The sequence below is a fragment of the Neoarius graeffei genome, chromosome 1 (assembly GCF_027579695.1).
Source record: "Neoarius graeffei isolate fNeoGra1 chromosome 1, fNeoGra1.pri, whole genome shotgun sequence".
Taxonomy (NCBI): Eukaryota; Metazoa; Chordata; class Actinopteri; order Siluriformes; family Ariidae; genus Neoarius; species Neoarius graeffei.
Window position 1 is genome coordinate 86,802,197 of NC_083569.1, and position 11,634 is coordinate 86,813,830.

Genomic DNA, 11,634 nt, shown 5'->3' on the forward strand with positions numbered 1-11,634 from the left:
GTGCAGCATTTGATACCATTGATCATTCCATTCTTCTGGATAGACTAGAAAATGTTGTGGGAGTTAAGGGAATGGCCCTCTCCTGGCTCAGGTCTTATCTAACTGATCGTTATCAGTATGTTGATATAAATGGTGATATTTCTAGACGTACCGAGGTAAAGTTTGGTGTTCCACAAGGTTCTGTCTTGGGTCCACTGCTTTTTTCTCTATATATGTTACCTCTGGGCGATATTATTCGTAAACATTGTATTAGTTTCCACTGTTATGCTGATGACACACAGTTGTATGTCTCTGCAAAACCTGATGAGACACACCAGCTTAATAGAATTGAGGAATGTGTTAAGGACATTAGACACTGGATGCTTATAAATTTCCTTCTGCTTAACTCTGACAAGACTGAAGTACTTGTGCTAGGACCACATACAGCTAGAAGTAAGTTTTCTGATTACACAGTAACTCTGGATGGCCTTTCTGTTTCTTCACGTGCAGCAGTAAAAGACCTCGGAGTGATTATTGACCCCAGTCTTTCATTCGAAACTCACATTGATAACATCACCCGGATAGCTTTCTTTCATCTCAGAAATATTGCAAAGATAAGAAATTTAATGTCATTGCATGATGCAGAAAAACTAGTCCATGCTTTCGTTACCTCCAGGTTGGATTATTGTAATGCCTTACTGTCTGGATGTTCCAATAAGTGCATAAACAAGCTCCAGTTAGTTCAAAATGCCGCAGCAAGAGTCCTTACTAGAACTAGAAAATATGACCACATCACGCCTGTCTTATCCACACTGCATTGGCTCCCAATCAAATTTTGTATTGATTATAAAATACTACTATTGACCTTTAAAGCACTAAATGGTCTCGCACCACAGTACCTGAGTGAACTTCTGCTCCTCTATGACCCGCCACGCCTACTTAGATCAAAAGGTGCAGGCTATCTGCTGGTACCTCGTATAGTGAAGGCTACATCAGGGGGCAGAGCCTTTTCTTACAAAGCCCCACTGTTATGGAACAGCCTTCCAAGTAATGTTCGGGAATCAGACACAGTCTCAGCATTTAAGTCTAGGCTGAAAACATATCTGTTTAGTCAAGCCTTTTGTTAATGGTGTTTATGAGGTAAAGGAGTAGGTCTGGAGGGTCCTCAGACATAGTGTTTTGGTAAACTGGGATGTATGGATGCTGTCAGTCCCCACTCGCTTGCTCACTCGAGTTTGTTGACGGTGTAGTGGCTGGCTGCTTTATGTCCCGGGGCTCCCTCATGCCTGTGTTACCTTCTGGCTCTCTCCTTTTAGTTATGCTGTCATAGTTAGTTGCCGGAGTCCCTGCTTGTACTCGGTGCAATATGTATACTGTTCCTACTTATTCAGGTGACATTGGGCATACCTAACCACCTGTGTTTTCTTTCTCTCCCCCCCCCCCCCCACTCCAAATCTGTCCCTCTGAGTTACATGGAGTCAACAGGAAATCTTTTGGTGGAGACGGTGGGGACCTCGACTGGCTATCGTAGCCTGCAGGGAATCGGCCGTCAGACATTCTGTCGCATGTCCCAGACCCGGTGAAATGTAACTGAATTGTCTTGGCCAGGCCTAAGGGTCCCATCTGCATCTCATCATTGCTGAGGAGTGTGCTCCCATCACCCAATCTAGCATCCAGCCAGAGCAGGTCATGATATATTTTTTTACCATATTAACATGCCATTGTGTGTCATGCCTGATGTAAAGACTCTTGTCTCTGCGAGCCTACCACACAGATTTAATACTTGTCATTTTTAGGGCATACCTAACAACATGTTCTCTTTCTCTCTTCCCCCCCCCCCAATCTGTCCCTCTGAGTTACATGTTGATCCTGGGATTGAGATGCTGGCCTCTTCTGCCCCTCGGACCTGCTTGATCCATCCTGGTGCCCTGTGTCTGGTCGGAGTTTTATCGCCCCACTCCTGTGAAGGACGGCCCCATGAGGACAGTTGAGGGTTATACCTGTTAAAACTGTTAATATTATAGTCAGGCTGTCTGTTGTTGCCCAAATGAGGTTGGGTTCCCTTTTGAGTCTGGTTCCTCTCGAGGTTTCTTCCTCATGTCGTCTGAGGGAGTTTTTCCTTGCCACCGTCGCCACAGGCTTGCTCATTGGGGATAGATTAGGGATAAAATTAGCTCATGTTTTAAGTCGTTCAAATTCTGTAAAGCTGCTTTGCGACAATGTTTATTGTTAAAAGCGCTGTACAAATAAACTTGATTGATTGAATACAAAAGCTGGTTCTGTTACTTGAGAATGAATAGTTACAAAGAGTGTACACACATACACATACACAAACATATACCACACAAACGGTTGGAATATACATAGCTTACTGTATTTTGTGAACATGTTTTATACTTATTTGTACATATTGGTGTGGTGATTGGTCCTTTGGAATTTGAGAATCATGTGTGATTTGTGGCAACATGACATGATTGGTGGGAGTGTAAAGGACCACACTAGTCCTTGTAAGTGTTTTGTTTTCTTGAGTGAAGCTTACATAAATGTGTTTTCATTTGTATTTTATGTTGTTTACGAATGTGAGATTTGATTGAATTTCTGTTTGTGCTTTGGGGTGGTTGGGCTGTGAGGTTGAGTGGGTGGTGTGTGTGTGTGGGGGGGGATTTGTGTGGACTTGGGGTGCTGTTTGTCCTTTAAGTGACACCGTAGCTCCACAAGAGGGAGATTTATAAAGGTAGTAACCAGGTGTGATCAATTAAGAAGCTGCTTTGTTTGAGCTTGAGCTAAGAAGGCTTGACGTCCATGCTTCACCACTCAAGCTTCACTGCAAAAGAAAAGGATATTTTGACGCCTGTTTTACAACAGAAGAGAAATGATTATATGTTGCATCCTTGGTGAGCGCAGTGAGGTATGTTTTGTTTGAAGTTTTTGTAACTTTGTATCAAGTGTTGGAACCAAATGTGAATGCCTTTGTTTTAATTTTGATGTCTCAATTAAGAAATGTTGTACCTGTGAGAACGGTATGGTGATTTGTTGTTTGTTTGCTGTTTTGTATACCATGATGTAGTTTTCACGGTGCTATGGGTGATGCTGGACTGACTTTGCTGCAAGTAAAATAAAATACACCTTGAGCATCAGTTGAGACTCTCTTTGGGATCCAAGGGTTGCTACACGAGGGATATACAGCAGGTAAGAGTGATGAAAGATGCAAATGGAAATGTGCTGACAAACAAAGAGAGTGTATTAAGAAGGTGGAAAGAGTACTTTGAGGATTTATTAAATGAGGAGAATCCAAGAGAGGAAAGGTCAGATTCATTGGAGACAGCAAATCAGGAAGCAGAGTTGGTTAGTAAGGATGAGGTGAGGGCAGCCATGAAAAGAATGAAGACTGGGAAAGCAGTCGGACCAGATGGTATCCCGATTGAGACTTGGAGATGTTTGGGTGAGACGGCTGTGGAGTTCCTAACGAGATTGTTTAATAAGATCCTAGAGAATGAGAAAATGTCAAATGAATGGAGAGTGTGCTAGTCCCAATATACAAAAATAAGGGAGATGTACAGAGCTGCAGTAAATACAAAGGAATAAAATCGATGGGCCAAACTATGAAGCTATGGGAAAGGGTATTGGAGGTGAGATTGAGAAGAGAGGTAGCAATCTGTGAACAGCAGTACGGGTTTATGCCAAGGAAGAGCACGTTGGATGCAATTTTTGCTTTAAGAATGTTAATGGAGAAGTACAGAGAAGGCCAGAGAAAGCTACATTGTGTGTTTGTAGTCCTGGAGAAGGCATATGATAGAGTGCCGAGAGATGAGTTATGGTATTGTATGAGAGAGTGGTGTGAATGAGAAGTATATTAGAGTGGTGCAAAACATGTACAACCCCGATTCCAAAAAAGTTGGGACAAAGTACAAATTGTAAGTAAAAACAGAATGCAATAAATTTACAAATCTCAAAAACTGATATTGTATTCACAATAAAACATAGACAACATATCAAATGTCAAAAGTGAGACTTTGAAATTTCATGCCAAATACTGGCTCATTTGAAATTTCATGACAGCAACACATATCAAAAAAGTTGGGTCAGGGGCAATAAGAGGCTGGAAAAGTTAAAGGTACAAAAAAGGAACAGCTGGAGGACCAAATTGCAACTCATTAGGTCAATTGGCAATAGGTCATTAACATGACTGGGTATAAAAAGAGCATCTTGGAGTGGCAGTGGCTCTCAGAAATAAAGATGGGAAGAGGATCACCAATCCCCCTAATTCTGCGCTTACAAATAGTGGAGCAATATCAGAAAGGAGTTCGACAGTGTAAAATTGCAAAGAGCTTGAACATATCATCATCTACAGTGCATAATATCATCAAAAGATTCAGAGAATCTGGAAGAATCTCTGTGTGTAAGGGTCAAGGCCGGAAAACCATACTGGGTGCCCGTGATCTTCGGGCCCTTAGACGGCACTGCATCACATCAAGGGAGTAACTTTGATTTTGACATTGGTGGGGACACAAAAGTGATCCAAGGCAGAGCTTCCGGAAGGTGGTTTTTTTTTCCATTAGCAATCATAATTTCATGTCATGCAGATCTTATAGGTTAACGAGGGCAGCTGTGGCCTAATAGTTAGGGAGTTGGTCTTTGGATCCCAGGGTTGCAGGTTCAAATCCCACCCTTACCTCTCCCTACATCTCCATCCATGGCTGAAGTGCCCTTGAGCAAGGCACCTAACCCAACATTGCTGCAGGGACTGTAACCAATACCCAGTACCAAAATAGTAACATTAAGTCGCTTTGGATAAAAGCGTCAGCTAAATATAATGTCATGTAATGAAAGTCAAAGAGGCAACTTCAGAGTTCTCAGCTTTACTCATGCAGGATGTTAAGGGGTGCAAAAGTGCAACACTGTCAATTAACATACATCAAGAACATTGAAACACATAACTACAACATGTAAGTAAATTTGTTGGTTACTGATACTCAAACATGAAGCTCTAATTTTAAAGCCACATGGGTGAAGCATTGTTATTCAGATCAACATCACACTAACAAACATTTGCCACAGTGGGGCTGAATCTCATGACTGACATATCCATCATTAACCTCACCTGTGAATTTCCAACCTCTCTTTCCACTTCTCCATCTCCTCCAGCTGTGGATTCCCCTCCTCTACATCCTCCCCTTCAGCCTCTGCTCCTCTTTCTCTTCCTGCCTCTCTTCCTCTACCTTCTCTGCAGTCTTTAATCTCCTCCAGCCTCTCTGCTGTCTGTCACCTTACAAAAATGTTGATGCATGACATATGAACAGATTAGGGATAGACTGACTGTAGAGTTTCATGGTAAGGTTGTAGCCTCAGCAAAAAGGGCTAGCCAAAAAGGACAAAATTATTACATAGACTATAATTTATTCCCCACAAAAACATGGATGCATAATATCACATGATCATCTAGAATCTGATGATTTATTACTTTTACACCACACAATTCCTAATTTGTGTTTAAGCAGTCGTTCTGTCTGTTCCACAGAAATACATGAAAATAAGACTTAAAAACTTTAAGCATTTTTAGCATTAAATATTGTTTTTTTTTTTAAATTCAATATCTGTCTTGTTTGACATGGGGGGGGTCTCAAAATTCACTGACTGCCTTATTGAGACACTCATAGGTGCTACTGGTGGCATTTTCTATTCTGTAATTAAGCTCAAATTTAGTTAAAATGATACGTGGATATATAATTTAGTGATTGCCTATTATAGCATGATTATGATTACATTATTATTGCATTTGTAGTATACCCCCCCATTTTTTTCTTTTTGTTGCCCCTCCATTTTCCATATTATGTCTTTTTGTTGCCTGTTTCTGTGTTCGTAACGTGTTATGATTTTCACTGCAGATGTGCTTGTGACTTATGTTCATGCTGCAGTTACCAATATTCGTCTGTAGGTGGCAGTAAAGGACCATGGATTTGTTGTATCTAGACTCGTAGTAGTAGAAAGATGTCTCTGTAAAACGGTGAACGCAGCAGACTCAGCAGCAGACTCAGCAGCTGTCACGCTGTTGATTCTGAAATGCAAGTCGCACGTCTGCATGGCCATGCAGTAGCCTACATCTGACTACTTACATTCTGTAAAACCATTAGATCTATAAATTTAACATTCATTCATCGAGGATATTATCTAACACCAAGTTAAATTGCTCCAGCATTCCTTTTCTCTGCAGCTATGCAGTGGCCTAGCTCTGATGCGTCCTGTCACGTTGCTAAACCTGCCTAAGGAGCCGCAGCAATACTTTTATGAAGGGTTTCCATACATCAAAAGGATTTTGTTGAGTTTTTAAAGCTCGACGGAAACCCTGCACTTACATTCTTGACTTTGAAGAAGAATGAACGAATGTCTCGTTTCTTGGGAGGGGGGCCATCATCCATGATACTCAAGTCAGCATGCGAGTCGTAGGGCAAGCATGCATGGACATCAAAGTCCAGCTCAATTTGTAGGCTGATGGAGAGTGGGGGGTGCGTGGGGTAGGTCAGGTGTGTACATGTGAGATACGGGAGGTTGATGGGCGGGTAGTCACGGCTGCTGTGGGAAGTGTGCTGCTTTTACAGTAGATGGAGTGACAGCTGGGATAGGCAACCATGTAAGTTAGCAAGAAACAGGTAGCTAATCAGAGAATGTATATCTATGTTAGAGGGGGGATTATTAGCAGTGTCATACATTTAACACTTTGTGTGCCATATAATCATTGCTCAGGTTAGGACATCGGTTTTATTGATCGTGATTACACAGTAGCGGCTGAATATTGGTAGGGACACGTCCCTACCCAAAATTACGCCCTAGCATCACATACTACAGGCATGCTTCTGTATTGGAAATCACAAAATGGGTTCAGTAATATTTCCAGAGAACATTATCTGTGAACACAATTCACCGTGCCATCCGCCGTTGCCAGCTAAAACTCTATAGTTCAAAGAAGAAGCCGTATCTAAACATGATCCAGAAGCGCAGACGACTTCTCTGGGCCAAGGCTCATTTAAAATGGACTGTGGCAAAGTGGAAAACTGTTCTGTGGTCAGACGAATCAAAATTTGAAGTTCTTTATGGAAATCAGGGACGCCGTGTCATTCGGACTAAAGAGGAGAAGGACGACCCAAGTTGTTATCAGTGCTCAGTTCAGAAGCCTGCATCTCTGATGGTATGGGGTTGCATTAGTGCGTATGGCATGGGCAGCTTACACATCTGGAAAGACACCATCAGTGGTGAAAGGTATATCCAGGTTCTAGAGCAACATGTGCTCACATCCAGATGACGTCTCTTACAGGGAAGACCTTGCATTTTCCAACATGACAATGCCAAACCACATACTGCATCAATTACAGCATCATGGCTGTGTAGAAGAAGGGTCCGGGTACTGAACTGGCCAGCCTGTAGTCCAGATCTTTCACCCATAGAAAACATTTGGCGCATCATAAAACAGAAGATACGACAAAAAAGACCTAAGACAGTTGAGCAACTAGAATCCTACATTAGACAAGAATGGGTTAACATTCCTATCCCTAAACTTGAGCAACTTGTCTCCTGAGATGTGTTGTCATGAGATTTAAAATCACCTAATTTTTCTCTTTAAATGATACATTTTCTCAGTTTAAACATTTGATATGTCATCTATGTTCTATTCTGAATAAAATATGGAATTTTGAAACTTCCACATCATTGCATTCTGTTTTTATTTACAATTTGTACTTTGTCCCAACTTTTTTGGAATCGGGGTTGTATGAGAACAGTGATACAGCAGTGAGGTGTGCAGTTGGAACAACTGAATGGTTCAAGGTGAAGGTGGGACTCCATCAAGGATCTGCTTTGAGCCCTTTTTTTTGCCATAGTGATGGATAGCTTAACGGATGAAGTGAGGCAAGAGTCACCATGGAATATGATGTTTGCAGATGATATTGTGATATGTGGTGAAAGTAGAAAGGAGGTTGAGTTGGGTTTGGAGAGATGGAGGGATGCATTGGAACAAAGAGGAATGAAGGTCAGCAGTAGCAAAACAGAATGCATGTGCATCAATGAGAATGGGGATGAGAGTGTAGTGAAGATGCAAGGAGTAGACGTAAAGAAAGTTGGTGAATTCAAGTACCTGGGGTCAACTGTGCAGGAAAATGGGGGCTGTGATAGTGAGGTGAGAAAGAGAGTGCAGGCAGGGTGGAGCAGATGGAGAAGGATTTCGGGAGTCATTTGTGATAGGAAAGTCCCAGCAAAAGTAAAAGGTAAGATGTATGAGACAGTAATGAGACCAGCTGTGATGTATAGATTGGAGACCGTACCCTTAATGAAGAGACAGGAGGCAAAGTTGGAAGTGGCGGAGTTGAGGATGTTAAGGTTTGCGATGGGAGTGACAAGGTTGGCCAGGATAAGGAACAAGAACATCAGAGGGACAGCACATGTGGAGAGCTTGGGAATTAAGCTAAGAGAGATGAGACTGAGATGGTATGGGCACATCCTGAGAAGAGATGCAGAGCATGTTGGAAGGAGAATGTTGAGGATGGAGCTGCCAGGCAAATGAAAACTAGGAAGGCCAAAGAGGAGACACATGGATGTGGTGAGAGAGGACATGAAAGTGGCAGGTGTGGTAGAGAAGGATGCGGAAGACAGGGAGCAATGGAGACGAAAGATCCGCTGTGGCGACCCCTAATCGGGAGCAGCCAAAAGAAGAAGACTGCACTCTTTTTGTTACTGTCTGTTCCTGACTCTTTTCTATCTGTGAGCTGCTGGAACATGTCAATTTCCCCACCGAGGGATGGATAAATCTTAAGTTTTGAGACTCTCCACGACACTGTAAGATGAACTTTCTTATCAACACTCCTAAATAACATGAGAGTAAAATGAGTGAATAGTTTTCGGGCCAAGGTCACTCACAGGCGGACCGCGGATCGATAACCGATCAATTAGCTATTGAGAATTATTACATTTTGACGGAGAGTTTTTATTTTAACTGCTGCAGCTTTTCTCGCCTTTACAGCACTGGTTTAGTTGCCCAGGAAACTCATAAACCAATTACATATGTTGATAAATCATCTCACGTGATGCGATTCAGCCAATCAAATCTGTGCAGTTCTCGGGTCAAGGCTGCGAGTCAGTGGCTGAATTCCAAACCGCTATGTGTTGAGCACAAAGTGCACTACATAGGGCATACAAACCTGATCTTCGGAGTGCACTTATCTAGGGAGCATGAAGAAAAAAAGAACCACGGCTCTACTCCTACCCCAATTAAAAAAAAAAAACCTCAACTTTCCAAAAGCATCTCAGGGAACAATATAGATGGGTTACATGTGCTGTATGCACACTAAAAGAGGCGCGTGAAAAAACAAATTCAGTGTTGTTTACATCCGGGTTGTTGAAGTTATTGTTCTGTTGGTGTTTATCATTTATTTTGCCAGACGAGAAGTAAAACTAGAGCAGTCTGAGTAATCTATCAAATCCCTGCAGGATCGCATCCTTTTCAGCAAAACCGGTACCGACTTTGGCTCCGTGCAATAAACCGGGAAAACTGGACCGAGACACAAATTAAAAATGGCCGTGTTTGCAGTATTTTATATCCGGTGAAGTTTTCAGTGTAGTTTAATACAGATCTAATAAGCAACAGTGAAGTTGTTGTGAATGTAGCGATGCCTCAGCTTTCAGTAAGAGAGAGAAATTCCGCCGAACCCCATCTGTTATTACAGCATTAATACAGACCTAAACCTGTGTAGGTGATATTAGAGGAATATTACAGGACCCTGGCTGTTAAAATGCTAAATTCCCTTGACTCCTGCTGGAACACTTCACAGACTGAACATGTCCATAAAGGACATAATTATATGCGTCCAAAGACTGAAGCTTTCTTTAGTAAAAGCGCTGGGTTTGTCAGTGAGCTGTGTGTATATTTGGCCACTTGCTAATATCACTAGAACACTTGGCATTAGCAGCTGTGTGCGGATCTGAAGCTGCTCACCTCAACTTAATGTCTTTAAATAAGCCGCAGTGTCCTCAGGTGAAAGCCTGTTTAAGGACTTTAAACTATTTAAGGTAGGATTCATTTTATTTACTCTTGCGTGAAAAATCAATGCAATGTCCGGTAAGTGCACAAGTAAACATGTCAAAACCGGAAGCTTCTTTTGCCTCCATGCTGCGCGCGCAACTGCGTGATTAAGGCAATGGGAGGCAACTGGTCTTTCCTCAAGAGCAGAAAAAGGAACAGAACGGACAAGGAGGATAACAGGAGCAAACGCAAGAACATTGTCATTCCCTACATTTCTGGTCTATCTGAGAAACTCAGGAGGATCTTCTACAAACACAACATTCCGGTACATTTCAGACCCAGTAACACCCTGAAGCAGAAACTGGTCCACCCTAAGGACAGAATAGCCAGACACAAACAGGACAGCGTAGTGTACGCCATTCAGTGCAGTGAGGAATGCACGGACTCGTATATTGGGGAAACAAAACAACCGCTATACAGGCGCTTGGCTCAACACAGGAGAGCCAGTTCCTCAGGCCAGGACTCTGCTGTCTACCTTCATCTTAACAACAAAGGACACTCATTTCAGGATTGCAACGTATGCATTTTAGCCAGAGAGGATCGTTAGTATGAGCAAGGAGTTAAAGAAGCCATTTTTGTCAACCTGGAACGGCCATCACCGAACAGAGGTGGGGGTCTAAGACATCATTTATCAGCCACCTACAATGCAGTCCTTGGCACACTTCCCAGACAACTGAATGCACACCAAAACCCAGCTGTTTTCAGTGACTCACAGGAGGACAGAGAGAATCAGCATTCCATTGATCACCATAACGAGACTCAAGGCCGTTCACAACCGCAAAACCCTGTGACCCACACCAACAGGATGACTCAATGACACCTTAGATGAGCTTTTCATCCATGAGAGGATAAATACCTGATGCTCCCTACCAGTCAGACAGAACTGAAGCCTTTCGATTGAGAGGTGAAACGTCTTCAAGAATCTTCAAGCAAGTCCAGTTGCTCTCTTTTACCACCCACAGTTTTCAATGGGAGAGTTCGCCAAACTAGAGCGTGACGTAATATTGCGCATGTGCATAAAATTAGTTGGCAAGAACCATTCACAATGGCCGACAAAATTGCATCATCACCTAGTTTTCTTAGCGGTTTATCGCAGTATGCAAGTTCGTTGCCAACTGATGCTAAGCAGAGATATGCAGCAAAGCTTCTGTACAACAGTGGCACCAAAGTTTTGCCTGATCCTTACGCAGTTACGGACAAATGGGACCCAAATCCAAGCACCTGGCCTGACCTTCGGCGATATCTACTGTATGTGATTGACACGCCTTCAATATACACAAAAGAATCAATGAAAGCCTGAAAGTCTCTTGATGCATACAATTGTTAATTATTCAGTTGTTTTATTGAAATACTCATTTATATTTGCTTTTTGTGCCTAATAATAAAAAGACAAAGATTAAATAGGCACAATATAATCTTTGAAACATAAATGTTGTTGCTTCACACGTGCACACCAAAGATATACAGTACAGTACTAAACTTCAGCAAGTTCTACATTTAGAATGCACAAGCAGTGTTTTAAATCCAGGCTACGCTATTTATCTTCAAATACATATCATGAAAAGTTCGACCAATCTTCTAATGTCAAA